The sequence below is a fragment of the Budorcas taxicolor genome, chromosome 1, assembly GCF_023091745.1.
Source record: "Budorcas taxicolor isolate Tak-1 chromosome 1, Takin1.1, whole genome shotgun sequence".
Taxonomy (NCBI): Eukaryota; Metazoa; Chordata; class Mammalia; order Artiodactyla; family Bovidae; genus Budorcas; species Budorcas taxicolor.
The window spans coordinates 119043465-119065643 of record NC_068910.1 but is presented as its reverse complement, the minus strand read 5'-3'; positions in this window follow the sequence as shown (position 1 = coordinate 119065643).

Below are 22179 nucleotides of genomic sequence, written 5' to 3'. Positions count from 1 at the left end.
CTTACTCTTTGGAAGAAAAGTTATGACCAACCTAGATAGCATATTCAAAAGCAGAGATATTACTTTGCCAACAAAGGTCCATCTAGTCAAGGCTGTGGTTTTTCCAGTGATCATATATGGATGTGAGAGTTGGACTGTCAAGAAAGCTGAGTGCCGAAGAATTGATGCTTTTGAGCTGTGGTGTTGGAGAAGACTCTTGAGAGTGCCTTGGACTGCAAGGAGATCCAACCAGTCCATTCTGAAGGAGATCAGCCCTGGGTGTTCTTTGGAAGGAATAATGCTAAAGCTGAAACTCCAGTACTTTGGCCACCTCATGCGAAGAGTTGACTCATTGGAAAAGACTCTGATGCTGGGAGGGATTGGAGGCAGGAGGAGAAGGGGACAACAGAGAATGAGATGGCTGGATGGCGTCCCTTACTCAATGGACATGAGTTTGAATGAACTCCGGGAGATGGTGATGGACAAGGAGGCCTGGCGTCCTGCGATTCATGAGGTCACAAAGAGTTGGACACTGCTGAGCAACTGAACTGAACTGAACTGAACTGAAATCAAAAGCCCATTAATTTCCAATTTTACTTGAAAATAACTTCTGGAACAGGGATCTTGGGGAGTTTGGACACCACCTGATCATCTGCGCAGCCTTGAGTAAAAGATAACTAAGTTACTGAATGAAACAAACATATCCAATTTGTACAGCTAAATCATCACAAGGTCCGTTTTCTATTGTTTGTCAGTGTGGAAGTATCAGAATGTCTTAGCTGAATTTATACTGGACTTCTTTTTGTGCAGTGTCACCTGCAAATGTCTATTTGTGTCTATGGATGTGAGGGAGGGGTTTTAACTTTTTGATTGAAGGCAAAAGAGGGAGATTTCATTGTTGTTTATGGTGATGATTCTAGGAAGACAAAGACCCATGGAGGAAGTCTTGATAAGCACCGTGAAAGTATAGACATGGTGTTTTCCCCTGACCTGAACTGATTAAACAGCTCCAAATCTCTGTATAAGGCTTAAAAGTAGAAACTTACAGTTAAGTTCATAAATGATTTTATGAGACTCAGCTTATTCAGTGTTGTTTTGAGATCCAATTGAGAATTAAAGGAGGAAATAGCAAAGTATTTGTACGTAGAAGACTTCAATATATGGGAGTAGACTGAGGCCCCAAAGAATGGTTTAGGTATTAGAACGATTGAGATTTAAATGTTAACTTGGATGGTATTGAATCGCTTCTCCCAGAAAAGTGAAACCAGTTACATATACCCAACATATTTACATACACAAACTGCATCTATTCCAATCTTCTCTTATTTATCCAGCATGTGTGTGTGTGCTCAGTTACTCAGTCCTGTTGACTCTTTGGGGCCCCAGGGACTGAAGCCTGCCATGATCCTCTGTCCACCAGATTTTTCAGTCAAGAATATTGGAGTGGGTTGCCATTTCCTCCTCTGGGGGACCTCCCTGACCAAGGGATCGAATCTTTGTCTCCTGAATTGCAGGCAAAGTCTTTACCATGGAGCCATCAGGGAAGCCCTATTTATTCAGCAACAAACCAATAATCTATTTCAATGATAAACTACACATCCCCAATCATATGTACAGTCTAAATCTCTTTAGCTGAAGTGAAATTCTTTTCATATCACATCAGACCCCACTTAGGTCATCTGAGTATTGAAGTTTATGCAAACATAGTGATTACTCTGAAAATTATTTTAAATAAACAGGTCATCTTTATAAATATCAAAGCAATATTAACCTCTTTGAGACTGGGGACAATATAAGAAAAGATGATTACTGTTAAAGTGTTTGGACTTGTTGGAGACCCTGCTGTAGCAGTATTTGCAGTCCTTTATGAGTACTCAGCAAATAAAGCCCTTCCTGTGGTAAGGGAATTCCTTTATCATAGAAGTTGAAAATGCTCACCATTCGCCATCCTGCATCTTTGTAATGGGGCTTCCCTGGTGGCTCAGATGGTAAAAAGTCCACCTGCAATGCAGGAGACCTGGGTTTGATCCCTGGTTTGGAAAAATCCCCTGGAGAAGGGAATAGCTTTGTAATGAAGACCAGAGCATACCACCTAAACTTCACTAATCAGATTTGGTGGTTCTATATTTCCACTAGCAAGATGATATGAAGAAGTAGAGACCAGAGCATGTTCTCTGCTGGCTAAGACAGCTGCTGCAAAAGCTCAGATCCCCTATTCAACATGGTTAGGAGTTCTAGCTGTTTGGGTTCTAGTTCTTACTGACAGCACTTTTTCTATACAAGTCTGCACCAAATTTTCCATCCCTCTTTGAGCATCTGTAAATTATCCAATTTGCTTTAACTAAATTAAATTTTTGTCACTTGCAACAAGGAACTCCAATTAGTAAACTTGGGAGTGAAGAAGCCTCACTGAAATTGTTCAAAAAACATTAAACTATTATTTATTGTTTATTAAGTACTTTGGCCACCTCATGTGAAGAGTTGACTCATTGGAAAAGACTTTGACGCTGGGAGGGATTGGGGGCAGGAGGAGAAGGGGACGACAGAGGGTGAGATGGCTGGATGGCATCACTGACTCGATGGATGTGAATCTGAGTGAACTCCGGGAGTTTGTGATGGGCAGGGAGGCCTGGCGTGCTGCGATTCACGGGGTCGCAAAGAGTCGGACACGACTGAGTGACTGAACTGAACTGAACTGAAGCTGTACATGCCCTTCCACCAGACATCAATGTAACTCTCTTAGTCTCTTTATTAAAATACCTGCCAAGAGTCACCATATCAGACTTTTCTAAAAAGTATTTCCGTCAATTCCACCCCTTCAGGCCCTGCTGAGGTTTTCTTGATATCCCTTATCTCTGACCCCACATTATATTGTTTATTGTCATATTTCCCCACCAGTATATAAGATCCATGAGAACGTAGGTTTGATATGAGTTCTCTGTCTATCCTTTACTGCAGCCCTTTTTTTATACTTTAAAATTAGAACTTGGAAGAAAGGCAATTACATCCTAATATACAAGTGTATGGTGATGCACTTGTATACGCCACTCAAGTAGCTGTTGTAATTTGTAATTTCCTTACAAACCAACATCAGATGTTGGGAAATTAAGCATTATGGAAGCAATTTGACATAATCAAAAAAATCAGAAAATTTAATGATGATGTACTGCTGGAATACTAAATGTTTATATATAGACTTAATCCATGTTTCTTTAGAAAAGTGAAAGTGTAATCGCTCAGTCGTGTCTGACTCTTTGCGTCCCCATGGACACCAGGCTCCTCCGTCCATGGGATTTTCTAGGCAAGAGTACTGGAGTGGGTTGCCATTTCCTTCTCCAGGGAATCTTCCCGACCCAGGGATGAAAACCGGGTCTCCCGCATGTAGACAGACGCTTTACCAACTGAGCCACCAGAGAAGTCCAAAGGACAATATAAATGCTTGCCTTTACTCTCCATTAGTTTGGAGTCATTTGTAATGTATGTACAAAATTTAAAGTATAAGCTGAATTACAAAAGCAAAAACACTACTGTTGGCATCTTACGTCAAAGTGTTTAATTTTACACATTAAAGGATATTAGTAGCAGCGCAATAGTTTTAGTGAAAAGACGTTTCTATCCAGTGTAAATTCAGGCTGTTGCTGCTGCTGCTGCTAAGTCGCTTCAGTCATGTCTGACTCTGTGCGACCCCATAGACGGCAGCCCACCTAGTATGCTGCAATTCTACAAGCTCATTATTAGATCAGCTTCTTTTTTTTTTTTTTTAATAGGAGCATGGACTTACTTGAAGAAAATACATTTTCCCCCATAAAGTAGCTTTTCTGGTCATTTAAGAAAGCAGAGTTGATGGGAAAGTGATATGGAAACAAAACAAAACAATTCTTTTGCTGTGTGATGCATCATCCTTCATGTTTTAACATTTTGCTCTCTTTCACAGTTTGAAAAAAACTTTCTTGATAATTAGGCTGAGTAATACTTTGCTGGTTCCCTAAATTGCATTCTTTTAGGGTTGAAGAATATGGCTCTGAGCCACCACGTTGATGGTGTGTGAAAAATGAATGGGTGATGAAAAGAGAGATGAACCCACTGGGTATCAGGAATCTCATCACCTCCATTGCCTTGACAGCCTGAAGCTCTTTTTTGTTTGTTTATTTTAATTTATTTTTAAATGAAGGACAATTGCTTTACAATGTTTCGTTGGTTTCTGCCGTAGAACGACGTGAGTCAGCCATGAGTATACATGTATCCCCTTCCTCTTGAGCATCCTAGATCGGTTTCTTATGTAACTGTACCAACCTCATATTTTTCTGAAGAGCTCAGATATTTTACCAAAAGAAAAATTCTTAATTGCAAAATTTTAATGTAAAAAAGGCAAACCCCTGCCCCCAAACACAGGAAAGGTGTTACGGCATCATCTCATTCCCTGAGCAAGGCCCCTCATAAGTCAGTCACTCAGCCTGTGGTCACTGTCAGGTAAGTGCTCTGAAGCAGTGTAGGCAGCACAGGTGGGGTGGTTCTTAAAGGTGGGTGACAGTGGTGGGAAAAGTGCTTGGTGGGGGTTAGGAGACCTGGGCTTGAACTCTGGCTCCCCGCTAACCAGCTGGGTGATTCTGGGCCTCAGTTTTCTCACCCCAAAAATAAAAAAGCTGAATTTCTTCTTCTTCTGAAATTCTATGAGTTTTTCAGAGTCTAGAGAAAAGATCAGATGCCTGCTTTCAGAATAATACTAAAATTTATTCCTGGACAGTAAGTTAAATCTAGTTGTACAGAAGATCCTTTTCCAGGTTTAGCAGTTCAGGAGCGCTTGAACTTCAGACACTGGATGCAATCACTGTGGTCGGACACAGAGCTCTTCTAGGGAGCCAGACAGAAGTGTGCCTGTGCTTGCTCATCCTTGTCAGTCACCTGACTGTCTCTTGAATAAAAAATAACAGCACTGTAGACAAAATGGAGAGAGAAGACACTATTGAACTGGCAAAATCTGGAATAATTCTAGAGCACCTGCGATACGAAGTATTCTCCATGATTCACCTAGCTTCCTTTCCAAGGACACTCAGTATCTGTGGTGGCTTGTAGCCCATGCTTTCTTGTCACTTATCATTCAGTTCTCCGAGGTGAGGAGGCATAATACCTCTTGTTCATTGACCTGAATTGAGGATGGCAGGTGAAAAATCAAGCATTTGTCTTGCTCATATAAAGTCAGTAAGTGAGAAAGCTTTCCTGTCCTCAGGCAAAGAACTAAATTGTGCATCAACAGGGTGATAAATAGATATAAGTATAGAAACCTCAGAAAGCTTTTATAGGCCTCAGACGTCCAAGTCTGCAGGCAGCTTCCAGCATCAAATATCAAAGTGGTGGCTGGGGCTGGGATCACAAATCTTTTTTTTTTTTAAAGTAACATAATGGTCCTCAGAGCTATCAACTAGGTATCCAAATAAACTGATGCCTACCTTTTAACTTCAGGCCTTACCTTACTTGGGCATCATTGAAATAAACCCTTCTGCCATAGGCTGTGGTTCGTTGAAAAGCTGTTGTAAGGAAACATGTACTGAGGAAGGAAAAGGAGCTGATTTTGGCTTTCCCTTCCCACAGAGCAGTGGTATACAAATATCAGTACACACTGGAATCACCTGAAGAATTATTTTTTAAACCCCCAATACCGGACTTTCCTGGTGGTCCAGTGGTTGAGAACCTGCTTGCAATTCAGGAGACATAAGTTCAATCCCTGGTCTGGGAAGATCCCACATGCTGTGGAGCAACTAAGCCACAACTACTGAGCCTGTGCTCTGGAGCCTGCGAACTGCAACGACTGAGCCCATGCACCCTAGAGCCTGTGTTCCGAACCAAGAGAAGCCCTTGCAAAGAGACGCCCACGTACTGCAGCTAGAGAGTAGCCCCCATTTCCCACAACTACAGAAATCCCAAGAGCATCATGAAGACCCAGAACAGCCAAAAAAAAAAAAACAATGCCAAGTTCCTGCTCCTGGAGACCCTGACATAATTGGCCCAGGTGCTGTCTGGGTACTGGCACTTACAGAGCTCTTTGGGGGTAGCCAGGGTGAAGAACCCTTGTTTATTGAGGCCACCATAAAGGAGCCAGTTGGTCCTTTTAGTGATTGTTAGCTTGGATGCAGGATGCCTGTTTACTAAAAAATTGGGTTGAGGCAGCAATTCATTCTGTTCAAAGCACAAAATCATAATCAGCTGTTACTGGCTTTTTTTGCTGCACTGACCTATGCTGGATTCAAACCAGCAGTGACCTTCGCTTTCCATTGCCTGTAATTAAGGATGTCTGCCACCACCACGATCTAGTTTGGGGCTTGATTAATTCTCATAATTACCAAATGCATTTGTGCAGCTGTAGGAAAAGAAGGTCTAGGCCACCAAAATGACAGAGTCATGATGGCAAAAAATAAATAACAATAATGCTTAGCATTTATTTCATGTTCAATCATTATTTTTTATACTCTTGACATTTATTGACTAGTTATTCCATATGATGTCCTGGGGAAGTAATGCAGCATTATTATTTGCACTTTATTTCAGTCATTGGGCAGAAAAGTATTTTGTCAGGTCTCAGGAGTTGTAATTTTTAAATCCTTCAGTGAATGATGAAGCTTGTAGCTTCCCTTTACAGAAGGGACTCGGAAACAGTGAAACTTGCACTGATCTCAATAAATAACCTCTATCAAAGTGGACAAATTAATGATGGATTTTATGACTAGTTCATCATTATGGTCTACTTTCCCTTTCAGGGTCCACTACCTGAATCTTAAATCTCTAAGGGATTTAAGAAGTCTCCATGATCAGGGTGAAAAGCCAAAATCTTTTCACCTAAACAATAATTCAAATGTTATACTCAAAAAAGCAGATAGCGTAATTTTTAAAGTTCCAGACCTGGTAGAGGAAGATAGGAAATTCCTTCAGTTTTCCCACTTCCAATTCAATTTCAATACTCCCCAATACTCACTTCTAACCACAAGGGGCTGAACATGTATTATTTTTATCATATTCCAATTACTGAGTACTTTCCACGCCTAACACTGCTATACACCTTTATATACCATGAAACATGCGTTCATGCATACTGAGTCGCTTCAGACATGTCCGACTCTTTGCCACCCTATGGACTGTAGCCCACCAGATTCCTTTGTCCACGGTATTTTCCAGGCAAGAATACTGGAGTGGGTTGCCATGTTCTCCTCCAAGGGATCTTCCCGAGCCAGAGATCGAACCCACTTCTCTTACATCTCCTGCATTGGCAGGCGGATTCTTTACCACAAGCGCCACCTGGGAAGCCCATACTGTAACACATTTACTCTCAAATTGTGTCCTGGGTAGTGGTTACAAGGGCAGGAGGAGAAGGGGATGACAGAGGGTGAGATGGTTAGATGGCATCAAAGACTCAATGGGCGTGAGTTTGAGCAAGCTAGGGGAGACAGTGAAGGACAGGGAAGCCTGGTGTGCTGCAGCCCATGGGGTCACAAAGAGTCAGACAAAACTTAGCGATTGAACAGCAGTAGGTTATGATCCCCTCCCCAGGTTATGGATAAGAAAACTAAGGCTCTAAGAAACGTGGGAACTAGTACAAGATATAACAGAGAAGAACAGGATTAAAGCCCAAGTCTGTCTGACTCCAGAAACCTAAAAACAAAATGAAAATCCTGTAGAAATTGTTGAAGTTTACCTTTGGGCTTTCTTATATCTTCCTAAGTACTCCTTCAGTGAATTCTCTCTACTACAATGATCCATCCTGTGTCTGAAACTTAGCCTCCTCACCTTCCAAAGAAGCTCCTTTGGGATAGTTAGCGAGTTTGGGATGGACATGTACACACTGCTATATTTAAAGTGGATAACCAACAAGGACCTGCTGTACAGTTCAGGGAACTCTGCTCAATATTGGGGCAGCCTGGATGGGAGGAGAGTTTAGGGGAGAATGGATACATGTATATATATGGCTGAGTCCCTTCACTGTTCACCTGAAAATATTACATCAAAATACTGTTTCTCAATCAGCTATACCCCAATACAAAATAGAAAGTTTTAAAGAAAAGAAGCTCGTTTAATATTCTCTTCTATCAGACCCTCACAAACTGGCTAAATTTAACCTGTTACACTCTAGAAAGGAACCATGTTGCAATCCTTCAGATCCCTGGATTCCAGCTGGTCACAATTCCTGTCTATCTTTTCCTTTTGATATTGATTCTATTTCTTCCATTACTGCTTTTAGTCCAGGCTGTAGAACAGCTGGGCTTCCCTGATAGCTCAGTTGGTAAAGAACCTGCCTGCAATGCAGAAAATCCCAGTTCGATTCCTGGGTCATAAAGATCCACTGGAGAATGGATAGGCTACCCACTCCAGTATTCTTGGGCTTCCTTTGTGGCTCAGCTGGTAAAAAATCTACTTGCAATGTGGGAGACTTGGGTTCGATCCCAGGGTTGGGAAGATCCTCTGGAGAAGGGAAAGGCTACCCACTCCAGTATTCTGGTCTAGAGATTTCCATGGACTGTATAATCCATGGGGTCGCAAGAGTCAGACACGACTGAGCTACTTTCACTAAAACAGCTTCCCCTCACTCTCACCATCTCCTGCCCAGGCAATTATTGCCACTAGACCCGTAATCCCCGAATGTTGCCTTCTGACTCAAAAACCCTCTTTGGATCCTCATTTCCTACCACAGCAATGCTAAACCTTTGAATCTGGCTTTCAGTGCATCTCATATTATTTCCCCACATTATTAACATGATTTTCATTTCATATTCAATTTAATTTCAATTTTATTAAGATCTTATAAGTTGTCATTAGATGTTATTAATTGGCCATTGTTAGATATGATCATTAGTGAATTACCAGTTATTCAGTCCGTTCAGTTCAGTTCACTCACTCAGTCATGTCTGACTCTTTGCGACCCCATGAATTGCAGCACGCCAGGCTTCCCTGTCCATCACCAACTCCCAGAGTTCACCCAAACTCACGTCCATCGAGTCAGTGATGCCATCCAGCCATCTCATCCTCTGTCGTCCCCTTCTCCTCCTGCCCCCAATCCCTCCCAGCATCAGAGTCTTTTCCAATGAGTCAATTCTTCGCATGAGGTGGCCAAAGTATTGGAGTTTCAGCTTTAGCATATGGACTGCAGCACAGCAGGCTTCCCTGTCCATCACCAACTCTCAGAGCTTGATCAAACTCAAGTTCATTGAGATGGTGATGCCATCCAACCATCTCATCCTCTGTCACCCCCTTTTCCTCCTTCCTTCAATCTTTCCCAGCATCAGGGTCTTTCTAAGGAGTCAGTTCTCATCAGGTGGCCAAAGTATTGGAGCTCCAGCTTCAGCAGCAGATGTTCCAATGAATACTCAGGACTGATTTCCTTTAGGATTGACTGGTTTGTTCTCCTTGCGATCCAAGGGACTCTTACTTTACTAGGTACTAATCTTAGATATCATAATTAACTACTTGTGGATGGCACACAAGATTGTCCATTAAGTGATCATAGGTGATTCTGAGCTTCCTGGCAATGAGCAAGATGGGACCAATAGCTCCTACTCCCAGTAAGCTCTACTTCCCCCAAGGTTTCCAGAAGCTGGAATGCAGGCATTTCTAGAATCTCTCAGAGCAATCTCACTCAAGCTCAAGAGGTTTCACACTCAGACTCAGGCTATCTGCCTTACAGGGCTCCTCTCACATTTGCTCTATAAGAAAAGAGCAACATGAAGGGCTCTGCTCTCCTAGAGAATAGACTTGGTGCAACTGCTGCCCCTGAATCAAACTCACGTCTAAGCAGGATGCTGTATAAATGAAGAGTACTGGTATCAGAAGGTTTTTTAGCAGCAAAATGGGCATGGTCTTGTTACACAATTCAATATGTAATAGAGAAGAACCTTGGTATTCTCTTATAGCCTAACTGCTAAAGGAATGTTGCCTATCAGCTTAAATTATACATGATGGTCCTTCCCAGGGAACCGGCCTCCTAGGTGATGGATCTTAGGCTAAAATAGCTGTGCTTAGCTCACAGGAAACATCCTGACCAGGGTTACCTGTTATTGGCAGCAAGAAGGAAGAAATTAACACAGCCCCTCCAGAGTCTGGTCAGAATGAGAACTGTATTAATATAAAAGAGTATTAGTATTAATATAATTTTAGTTTTAGTATTAATATAAAAGAGCCCAAATTTTTACTGGGGAAGATGATTCTTTAGGACAAGAGTCTACTATCATCTTGGTTTGCTGGCTTTCCACATAAAGTTACTATTCCTTTCCCCAGAAAGTAATCTGTTGGTTTACTGGCCTGTCATGCAGCAAGCAGTGTGAGCTTGGATTCAGTATCAAAACCATCAGATTAATAGTTTAAGACCTCAGAAGCTGTGTGATCCAAGAAGTATCCAAAATAAGTTTAAATTAGAACAGAAAGGAGAACTCTGCTGATTTATATTCCTGTATATTTTCTGTAGTTATTGATGGAGTTTCACACAGATGGCACTTTCTGAATTATAGTAGATTTACTTTCCATCAAATTCAAATATTCAGTTTCCAATTCAGAAAATCAAAAAGAAAGGACACTATGAGTGGTGAACAAAAACAGAGGCAAAGCAACAAGGAAATTGGGGTCTAGATGAGCTTAAACCTAAAACTCCCAGCACCTACAAGAACAAGAATAACAAGAAAGGAAAGAGAGACAGAGACAGAAAGGAAGTGAGGGAGATTCACTTCAGATGATATTGGGGTGAATGAGGTAGAAAAATAGATATTGATACTGAGTTGTAAAATAGTCATGAAGACATATAAAGAGCCATACAATGAATTATAAAGAACCATATAAAGATCATACAATGGGCTTCCCTGGTGGCTCAGCTAGTAAAGGACCTGTCTGCAATGTGGGAGACCTGGGTTTGATCCCTGGGTTGGGAAGAACCCCTGGAGAGGGAAACGCTACCCACTCCAGTATTCTGGCCTGGAGAATTACAGTCCACGGGGTCGCAAAGAGTCAGACACAACTGAGTGACTTTCACTCACTCACTTCACAACGGATTATAACACAGAAATGATATAGGTAGAAACAACAGCACATAGATTTGTTTAATCTTTAAAACAAATCTATATGAGAGATGCTGCTATTTTTCTGAATTTAATGTTCTAAATTTCATATACATTTTAAAGGATATACTCCATTTACAGTTATTATAAAATGTTGGCTACATTCTGTGTGTACAACACATCCTTGTAGCCCATCCTATACTCAATAGTTTGTACCACCCATTATCCCATCCCTAGGTTACACCTCCTTCTCTCCCCACTGGTGACCACCAGCTTGTTCTCTATATCTGTGAGACTGCTTGTTTTTTGTTATATTCACTAGTTTGTTGTATTTCTTTAGATTCCATATATAAGTGATATTATGCAGTATTTGGCTTTGTCTGATTTATTTCACTTAGCATAATGCTCTCCAAGTCCAACTGTGTTGCTGCAAATGGCAAATTTTTCATTATTTTTTATGGATGAGTAGTATTCCATACTTACAAAAGAATTAAACCCATGAGCTTCCTCTATTAGCAGCCTCTGAGGGAGCTCAGAACACCTGGCTGAGTCATCTGGTGACCCCCTCACTTTGGTTGGAACTTCGAGGGCTGGGAGGGGCAGCTGACTGTAACAATGCGGAAATTTACCTATAAATTAAGAAAAGAGTTTTTATTACAAGTTTTCACTGTTGCTCTTATTCCTCCTCCTTTGTCCTTTTCTTCATCCTTTTTCTCTTCTGTACAAAGTGCATGATGTTTAATGCCACATGTAGTCCTGGCTGATCCTAATAATTAAAGAAACCAAAGTGTCAACATATGGACATTTAGATTGCTTCCATATTTTGGCAATTCTAAACGATGCTGCAGTGAACACTGGGGTGCCCATATCTTTTCACACTAGTGCTTTTGTTTTTGTTTTGGATATATACCCACAAGTGGAATTGCTGGGTCATATGGTAGATCTTTTTTTAGTTTTATTGAGAAATCTCCATACTGTTTTCCACAGTGGCTGTACCAATGTACATTCCTACCATCAGTGTTCGAGGATTCTCTTTTCTCCATATCATCACCTACACTTATTATTTGCATTCTTCTTGATGCTAGTCATCTGACAGATGTGAGGTGGTATCTCATTGTGGTTCTGATCTGCATTTCCCTGATTAGTGATGTTGAGCACCTTTTCACATGCCTGTTGGCCATCTGCATTTTTTTGACAGTAAATAAACTGAAGTTCAAGAGTTTAAGCATTTTCTGCAAGTTTTTCAACCAAGAACAAAGATTAAAGGGAGGAGGGATGAATAGATAAGTCATTTCCCTATGGTCACACAAAACAGCAAAAGGCAGAGGCAGAATTCAAATCTAGTTCTTTCGATTGCAGGTCTCATGTTTCCAGCCAATAGATAAAACACATGCTACCTTAATATCCCCATGCTGCAACTATTGCCTCTTAGATGTATCCCCCCCCCCCCCGCCTCCTGTGGACCCCCACTAGGAGTTGTCCTTGATCCTCTGGTTTGCAAGTTGTGTGAGGAAGAATAAATAAGTAGATTTGACAGAAGAGGCAACACTGCCACAGTCCTTCACCTTCGGTTAATTAGGAGCAAGCATGCAGGACAGAAAGATAGTTAAGGTATTGGAAAGAAATCAGACTTAACTGCTCAGAGTTAGAGAACACCCCGCTGTGAAGATGGGCTGCACCGTGGAGAGGGCAGAGCCTTAACGCTTGTGGGACTTTTACTGATGTAACATCACAGGCAGCTTTTAAATCAAGATGCTTTCTTCCTGAACCATGAATAAAGGAAAGCTGGAAAACAGAAAATAAGGGCTGTAAAATGTCTGGAAATTAGGTTTTATTTAATGTATTCAGCCAAGCAGGCAGGCTGTTGGTTAACAAATATTTATGAAGAGTTTGCTCTCTGTGAGGATCACTGAAAGCTACGAAGAACATAAAAATACATAAAACACAGTCTGTCCTCAAGGAGCTTATGGCTAGGGAGCTATTATATGGCCCAATGCACCAAACTGTGCACACTTATAAACAGCTAACAATATGACAAGGTCCATGAATGCATCTGATCCATTTGATTCCCCAGTGTCTAACATCATACGTAATGCAAACATACCTGCCCAGCTTCATTTAGTAATATTTACTGAACACACTAAGCTGAGTAGGCATCTTTGCTTCCCAGGAATAACCAATTATAAGAGCATAAACTAGGATCTAATTTTCCTTCCTTTCCTTGTTTTCTTTAAAGTGCCAGAGTTAAAGAAAGATCATCTTAAGCAAAGCTTGGATCAGTCTTGCAATTAGTTTAAATCAAACCATCCAGGCCACTGATGTCTCATCTCAAGTCATCTATCAGCTCTATACGTCACTATTTCTCCAATCAACTCACTTCCTTTTTCCACTTCTTCAATCATAAATACAATGTTTGGCCAGAAAAAGAATACTCATATCTTCTTTCCTGCCCTTAAAAAAATGAAATATCAAATTTTTTTAAATTCCAAAAGGGAAAGGGCTGCTTGGCTTTCATTTAGTTTATGGGTATTTGGGGCTTCCCATGTGGCTCAGACACATTGCAGGTAAAGAATTCACCTGAAGTGCAGGAAACCCAGGTTTGATCCCTGGATGGGGAAGATCCCCTGGAGAAGGAATGACTACCCACTCCAGTATTCCTGCCTGGGGAATCCCATGGACAGAGGAACCTGGTGGGCTACAGTCCATGGGGTCTCAGCAAAGAGTTGGACATGACTGGGTATTTGAATGGGTATTTTAAAGAAGACATGATTTCAGAAGAAAGTAAATGGCTTAGCTAAGAACTAAAACTACCAAGTAAATTTTCATGAGTCTACACAGTCAAACCATGGCAGAAATAGGTTACAAGGCAGACTTCACTATAGTACCAGTGCACTGCTGAAAACAAATGAACCAAAAGGTATAAAAAAAAAATCATTTCGGAAACTTTAAGTGATTAATAGAAGTTCCCATTCACTAAGTGCCTACTCTATGACAGATACTGTGTTAATTGCTTTGCTCTGTGTTTTAGTACACTGCAGTTTCTAAGTATTGGTTAATTTAACATCTTATTTTTTACCATCACCAAAAAAATCTGCATGTAGCTTTTATTATCTCCACTTTCCATGTGAGTAAATCAGGTCAAATAGCTAACAAATAGTGGCTAAGTATTTTTCTCTGTGCTGAGCTGCCCCTCACCAGGCAAAAGAAATCTGATGATTCTGCATTGAATATAGCATATAAAAAATTGACTTTGTTTTTTGTAATTTGAATGTCCTTAAACTGGGCATTTGAAAGACTCTTCTGAATTGCAAGCATAGAGATAATACAAATGCATCATTCTACATGCATAACTGAGTAGTTAAAAATGCAGTTGCCTGACCTTCTGTTGTTGTGGATTTGCACACACACAATTGTGAGGTCCTCTGAAGGAGACAGAGTAAGCCACTAAAAATATTACTTAACTTGATAATTATTATCATGGCAAACTCAGAAGTAAATAATGTATAAGTGTATTGAATTAATTTTTAATGATGGAAAATTATGGAGAGGAGACATAAGTATATAAGAAGAAAGATTATATATGTATACACTTATATATGTATACACATGTATGATGAGACAAGGAACCCTGACATTTGGCCTCTACAGTTTTTTCTACCTTGAAAATTTCAGAATGTAAATTACCAATAATGTACAATTATACACACTTTATTTTCTTTTATTGGAAATAAATTTGACATATTTTCTTCTTTCATTTCTATAGCTATACCTATATAGTACACTATCTTCCCTCAAAATTATACTGTCGTCAACTCTAAGAATCAGTTTAATTGGTGACAAATAATCATTGATATTTTCATATTGGAGCCGGAGAAATTACAATAGGGAAAACTTGCGATTGACCAAGATGCTGAATCAAATGAGGAAAACATAAACAGAAAGCAACTTGCTTCAATATCAGTATATATTTCCTAAAAACTGAAAATTGTATTGATTACTCCTATTTTTAATGTACTGTCACACTGTGAACTGACAGCTATATATCATGATATATAGATATTTTTAATATAAAACAAATCATATATGCATTTTATTTCTACAGGAGTTTAATTTTTAAATATTTATATTAAATCTAAGCAGAGACAAATCAAATATTAAGTGTAATATAGTACTAGATCATCTGTATTTGAATTTTATTAACCAGTAATTGAGGCACAAAGAATATGGTCAATAAAATCTATTTATATTCCCTCTGCATTATTTGTGGGATTTGGACTGACCTTAATAAATTAAATATTATGAATATATTAGCCCTCAAAAACAAGAATAAAGAGGATATAGACATTCTCTTGAAAATCTATGACCTTGCCTGATTGAAAGATTCAGTGACTGTCATGGCCATGCCAGTCTGAATGACGGATCCTTCAAAATGTTCCAGAGAACACACAACAGAATCCTTCATTGAAATAAACAAAGGTTTTTCATAAAATCTGCCCAATACAGACAGAGTTCTTGAAATTTAGCAGATGGCCGGGAATACGGGGAGATAGACAGGATGCTCAAGAGAGTCACGGGTTTGAAGTTCTCCCTACAACTTAGTGAACACAGGACCTTGGGCAAGTTATTTCCTTGCTCAAAGTCTCAATTTCCTCATTGGCAAAATAGGGCTAGTAATGCCAAACCTGAAGAGTTATGATGGGAAAGAGACACCTCACAGCATGCCGATTTCATTCATAGAACAGCTAAGCCTTCAACATAGGAATTTGCAAACTGCAGCTTTATTTTCTGCACAGGCTTCATACATGTGCTTTGTCAAGGGGTCTCTTGACAGTCTCCCCATCTGACACATATCACCTCCCTTGTAAATATAAGGGGAGAATTTCTTGGAATCATAAATTTGTAGAGGATTTATATTGCATATTATAATATTTACTTTTCTTATTATTTATAATTGTGAAGGAAATTTTCAGTTTTCCTATAGGAGTTTAGTTAGGCAAAATAGAATTCCATGGGCTTTGCAAGTTTGGAAGTGGAACTGAGTGATGGGAAGAAGCAAATAGTCCAAAACATACCAAGTGACCTTTGTTAAGTAGCCAGAGCTGGGGGACTTCCCAGGTGGTCTAGTTATTAAGACTTCTCCTCCCATCCCTGGTCAGGGAACTAAGATCCCACATGCCTCAAGGTCAAAAAACCAAAACATAAAGAAGAAGCAATATTGTAACAAGTTCAATAAAAACTTTTACAGAAATGGTCCACATTAAAAAAATCTTTTAAAAAAGTACCCAGGGCTATTGAATTAAGTGCTTTCAGTAGGATGTGGAAGCCTCTCTAATTCTCCCAATGCTTTTAGACAGTCCCTTGAAAGGTTTAAGTCCCTGTGATAAATATAACGATTTTTATCTCAAAATGTGAGAAAGGTAAGCCACGTCTAATTATGATCTACAAACACATTGGTCAACTAGTATTTCTAATCTACGTGTTGAGCAAAATTTACCTTTTGTAAATGCAATAAGTATTAATAAATGTAATAATTAAACTGCATTTAGTTATTTATCTCTTTGTTTACATAGTTCCTGTATCATTTCCTTCCTACCTAAGAATGAAAACTGCCAGATCATTAAAGCTGGGAAATCAGAGGCACTAAATGCAACAAGAAGAAGAAAGGAACAATTACCCATAGTAAGCAGAAAAAAAAAAAAAAAAAAGTTTGCTCTGAGAGCTACATTAAACAGCATACTTTTGATAGCTTTTATGCTCTGTCAACTTCAGGCAGGCCATCAGAGGAAGAGGGAGGAGAAAGAAGGCAAAAAGACCTCAAAGCACTTGGCTGGTTTTCCATAATGAGCTTCCTGTCTAACTCTACAATAAACAATAAAGGCCTGCTCCAGAACAGCCCCTGATGGATTTGAGATTCCTAATCCACATCTGTTGCTCAGCACAGCTGCATGAAGAAGAGAGAGAACAAGATATATCCCCCACTTTTTATGAGTTCCTTAAAGGCAAGGTCCTAGGCTTGACTCATTGCTGTATTCCCAGCTCCCCAGGATTAGGTATTTGTAGAATCAATTTGAACATAATTATGTGTTTTTGAGCATATTAAATTAAATGATCCTTTAAATGACTTATTTATGAAGTATATTTTTTCCCTGATTAAACTACGTCAATTCCAGTGACTGTGTTAATCCTTGTTGATCCATGAACCTCCTTCACCAGATACACATGTATTTGCTATAATCTAGTCCTGTTTCTCAGCTGCTTATCCTCATATTTAGCTAGTCAATCATTCACTTGCAGACGTCCTTGCTAGTCCAGACACTTTGATTAGTTTCAGCCTTACCTAGGACATTCCAGCAACCAGTCTCTGAGGTTATCCTTGATCCTCTCTTCCTAAATGGTAACAGCATGTCAATGTATGGCAAAACCAATACAGTATTGTAAAGTAAAATAAAGTAAAAATAAAAACTTTAAAAAAAATAAAATAAAATAAAGATTCCTACCAGTGGAAAAAAAAAAAGAAAATGAACCTAAGAACATTCTCCCAGTCAACTGGAGGCTGGGTCTACTCCCTCTAGCCAGCCTGCTATCTCCAACTGGTTTTTTAAAGACCACACCAACAGCAGGAATTCCAACATTCTCACCCGCAGCCTTCTTTCCAGTCTCAGCCATCTCCCTTCCTCCCATCCACCACTAAAGCTCTGGGAGACTTTATATCCTCCACACTTGGAATCCACTTGGGGTTGAGTTTCTTTATTTGCAGCACTTTGGCTTTTGAACAGTGAGTACCATGAGTCATGGAGACAACAGGCTCCCAACAGGGCATGGTCTGAGCAGCAGCACTGCAAGCCCAGGCACTGAAGACACAGAGGCATGTTCTCTGTTGAAGGGGCTGAAGGTGGTCCCCAGCAGTGCCTGAGCTCCCCATCACTCTGCCATGAGACAGGTGGTGTATCAGAAGGCTGAGGTCTCTGATATCATACTAAGAGGATCTGAGTTAGCAATGACTGACTGAACTGCACATGTCAACAAATTCTCTCAGCAAGCAGAGAAGTCCCTGACACCATCACAAATGCCACTGTAATGAAGCAATTCTGTTCAACAATGCCATGGCCAAGACCCAGAGAAAGCTCCCCTGATTTAAGACTTATGTCTTAGAGCAGGTTTAAGATCAGAGCAAAATTTAGAGGAAGGTCCTTGGGTACAGAGATTTCCCACATAACCCCTGCTCCCACAGATGCATAATCTTCCCCATTTTAAACATCTTCCACCAGAGCGATAGTTTGTTTTAACTGACAAACCTACGTGGACATTATAAGCACCCAAAGTCCACAGCTGGTCTTCGAGTTCACTCTTAGTGTTGTGCATTCTATGGGTTTGAACAAATACAAAGTGACATATATCCAGTATTATACAGATTATTTTCACAGCCCTAAAAATATCCTCTGTACTCTGCCTATTCCCCAACTCCTGGCAACCACTTATCTTTTCACTGTCTCCATAGCTTCTGCCTTTTTCATATTGTCTACTTGGAATCCTACAGTGTACAGCCTTTTCAGATTATTTTACTTAGTAATATGCATTTAAGTCTTTTTTATGTCTTTTTATGGCTTGATAGCTCTTTTCTTTTTAGCACTAATATCCCATTGCCTGGTTGTACCATAATTTATTTATCCATTTACCTATGATGAACATATTGGTTGTTTCCAAGTTTTGGCAATGGTGAATAAACCTGCTGTTAGCATCCATATGCAGGTTTTTATATAAATTTTTAACTCCTTTGAGTAAAAACCAAGGAGCACAACTGCTTAATCTTATGCTGGGAATATGTTTAGTTTTGCAGGAAATTGCCAAACTGTCCCCCAAAGGGGCTATACCATTTTGCAGTCCCATCAGTGATAAGTGAGAGTAGCTCTTGCTGTGTATCCTCACCAGCATTTAGTGTTGTCAGTAATCTGGATTTAGGCCACTTTAATTGTTGTGTATCTCATATTGCATTGTTTTAATAGGCATTTCCCTGATGACATATGATATACAGCATCTTTTAAAATGCTTATTTGTCAACTATATATCTTCTTCGGCTAAGTGTATGTTATAAAAGTGACATTCTAATTAAGCTTAAAATAATGCAATATTTAATATACAATGCAATAAGTGAAATTCTTCCTTTGCCACTTATCCATAAAGTCATCTCCCCAAGCTAAAACAAGTCTGGAAAGGAAGGACAAGTTTAGAGAGTGAACACATTCTGATTTCAAGACTTATTCTAAGGGTATATTAGTCATGACAGTGTGATATTCACATAAAAATAGGCACAGGGAGAAAAAGAGTCTATTCAACAAGCAGTGGTAGAATAACTGATATTCACGGGCCAAAAAAAAAAACAAAACCCACTTTGGTGTATATATTGTATAATAAATAGGCAAAATATAGTATATACTATATGATTCCATTTATATAAACCTAGTAATTTCAACAGTAAGTGAAATGTGAACTTCCAGGTGTTAAGCTGGATTTAGAAAAGGCAGAGTAACCAGAGATCAAGTTGTCAACATCTGTTTGATCACTGAAAAAAACAAGAGAGTTCCAGAAAAACATCTATTTCTGCTTTATTGACTGTGCCAAAGCCTTTGACTGTGTGAATCACAACAAACTGTGGAAAATTCTTCAAGAGATGGGAATACCAGACCACCTGACCTGCCTCCTAAGAAATCTGTTGCAGGTCAAGAAACAACAGTTAGAGCTGGATGTGGAACAACAGACTGGTTCTAAATCAGGAAAGGAGTACGACAAGGCTGTATATTGTCACCCTGCTTATTTAACTTATATGCCTAGTATATCATGTGAAATGCCAGGGGATGAAGCACAAGCTGGAATCAAGATTGTCAGAAGAAATAACAATAACCTCAGATACGCAGATGACACCACCCTTATGGCAGAAACGAAGAACTAAAGAGCCTCTTGATGAAAGTGATAGAGGAGAGTGAAAAAGTTGGTTTAAAGCTCAACATTCAGAAAACGAAGATCATGGCATCTGGTCCCATCACTTCATGACAAATAGATGGGGAAACAGTGGAAACAGTGAGAGACTTTATTTTTGGAGGCTCCCAAATCACAGTAGATGGTGACTGCAGCCATGAAATTAAAAGATGCTTGTATCTTGGAAGAAAAGCTATAACCAATCTAGATAGAATATTAAAAAGCAAACACTTACTTTGCTAACAAAGGTTCATCTAGTCAAAGCTATGGTTTTTCCAGTAGTCACATATGGATGTGAGCGTTGGACTGTGAAGAAAGCTGAACGCCAAAGAATTGATGCTTTTGAACTGTGGTGTTGGAGAAGACTCTTTTATATATATATGTAAATTTACTTATTTTAATTGGAGGTTAATTACTTTACAATGTTGTATTGGTTTTGCCATACATCAACATGAATCCACCACAGGTATACACTTGGACTGCAAGGAGATCCAACCAGTCCATCATAAAGGAAATCAGTTCTGAATATTCATTGAAAGGACTGATGCTGAAGCTGAAACTCCAGTACTTTGGCCCCTGATGTGAAGAACTGACTCACTGAAAAAGACCCTGATGCTGGGAAAGACTGAAGGCTGGAGAAGGGGATGTCAGAGGATGTGATGGCTGGATGGCATCACTGACTCAATGGACATGAGTTCAAGTAAGCTCCAGAAGTTGGTGATGGACAGGGAAGCCTGGCGTGATGCAGTTCATGGGGTCTCAAAGAGTCAGACACGACTGAGCCACTGACCTGAACTGATATAAATCAAGGAAATGCAAACTGAACTATAATGACTAAAAACAGAGCAGCCATTTCCTGGGGAGTGGGTAATAAGGAACAGTAGAAGGAAAGGATAATGAGGAACTCTGGGGGTGAAGTGCATGGTCTTGATAACAATGATCATTTCACAAGTGCACAATATCAAAACTCATCAAATTGCATACTTTAAATGTTGTTTGTTATGTGACAGTTATACTTCAATAAAGCTGTTTAAAAAATAAAGATTCTCATATTAAGTGAAGTAAGTCAAAAACAGATACCATATATCACTTATATGTATAATCTAAAAAATGATAATTTGTATATATGTATAACTGCAAGGAGATCCAACCAGTCCATCCTAAAGGAGATCAGTCCTGGGTGTTCATTGGAAGGACTGATGTTGAAGCTGAAACTCCAATACTTTGGCCACCTGATGCGAAAAGTTGACTCATCTGAAAAGACCCTGATGTTGGGAAAGATTGAAGGCAGGAGGAAAAGGGGATGACGGAGGATGAGATGGTTGGATGGCATCACCAACTCTATGAACATGGGTTTGAGCGGACTCCAGGAATTGATGATGGACAAGGAGGCCTGATGTGCTGCGGTTCATCGGGTCGCAAAGAGTCGAACACGACTTAGCGACTGAACTGAACTGAACTGATAACTGAATTACTTTGCTATACATATGGAACACAACATTGTAAATTAACCATAATTTAATTTAAAAAATGGTTTTAAAAAGTCAGACCAAAAAATCATTATTCTATTTGAGAAAAGTACCTGTTTCCTTACCTTAAAAAAAAAGAAGTAGATAAGCAAGATGGGATGTCCACAGTATATTGCTAAGTGTGAAAGCAAGGTTTCAGAGCCATACTACTGCAAGCTCACAAAGCACTTATTTGTGACAGATATTCTTCGAAATACTTGATGTATAATAATTCATTTATTCTTACTAATATTCATATGAGGTAGCATTATTACTTCATGCTTTTGCAAATGAAGGAGCTGAGGCCTGTCCAAATCATATAGTTAATAACTTGTGAATGAAGACTGCTTCATCCAGTGGTCAGGTCCTGGTCTGTGCTCTTAACCGCCACACTTCACTGAGAGATCCTACTGTGTAAAATAACTGGGCATGTAAATGCTGAGTTATGTAGTTTAGGGACAGAGAGTGAAATATGAAAAAATGCTGTTGGAAGGGAATTTTATTCTTTAATGTAAATACTATTATCTTGTTTGAATTTTTAGAGCAGCCAGTCCCATGTCCATTGGGAAACAGATGCTGAGAAGTTAGAAATGCAAATGGTTTACCAGGAGGTAACACCCATGAAAGATAAAAGGGAATTAAGATTGGGCAGGGAAAACCTCAAACTGTCAAACAGATCAGCCTAAATCTAA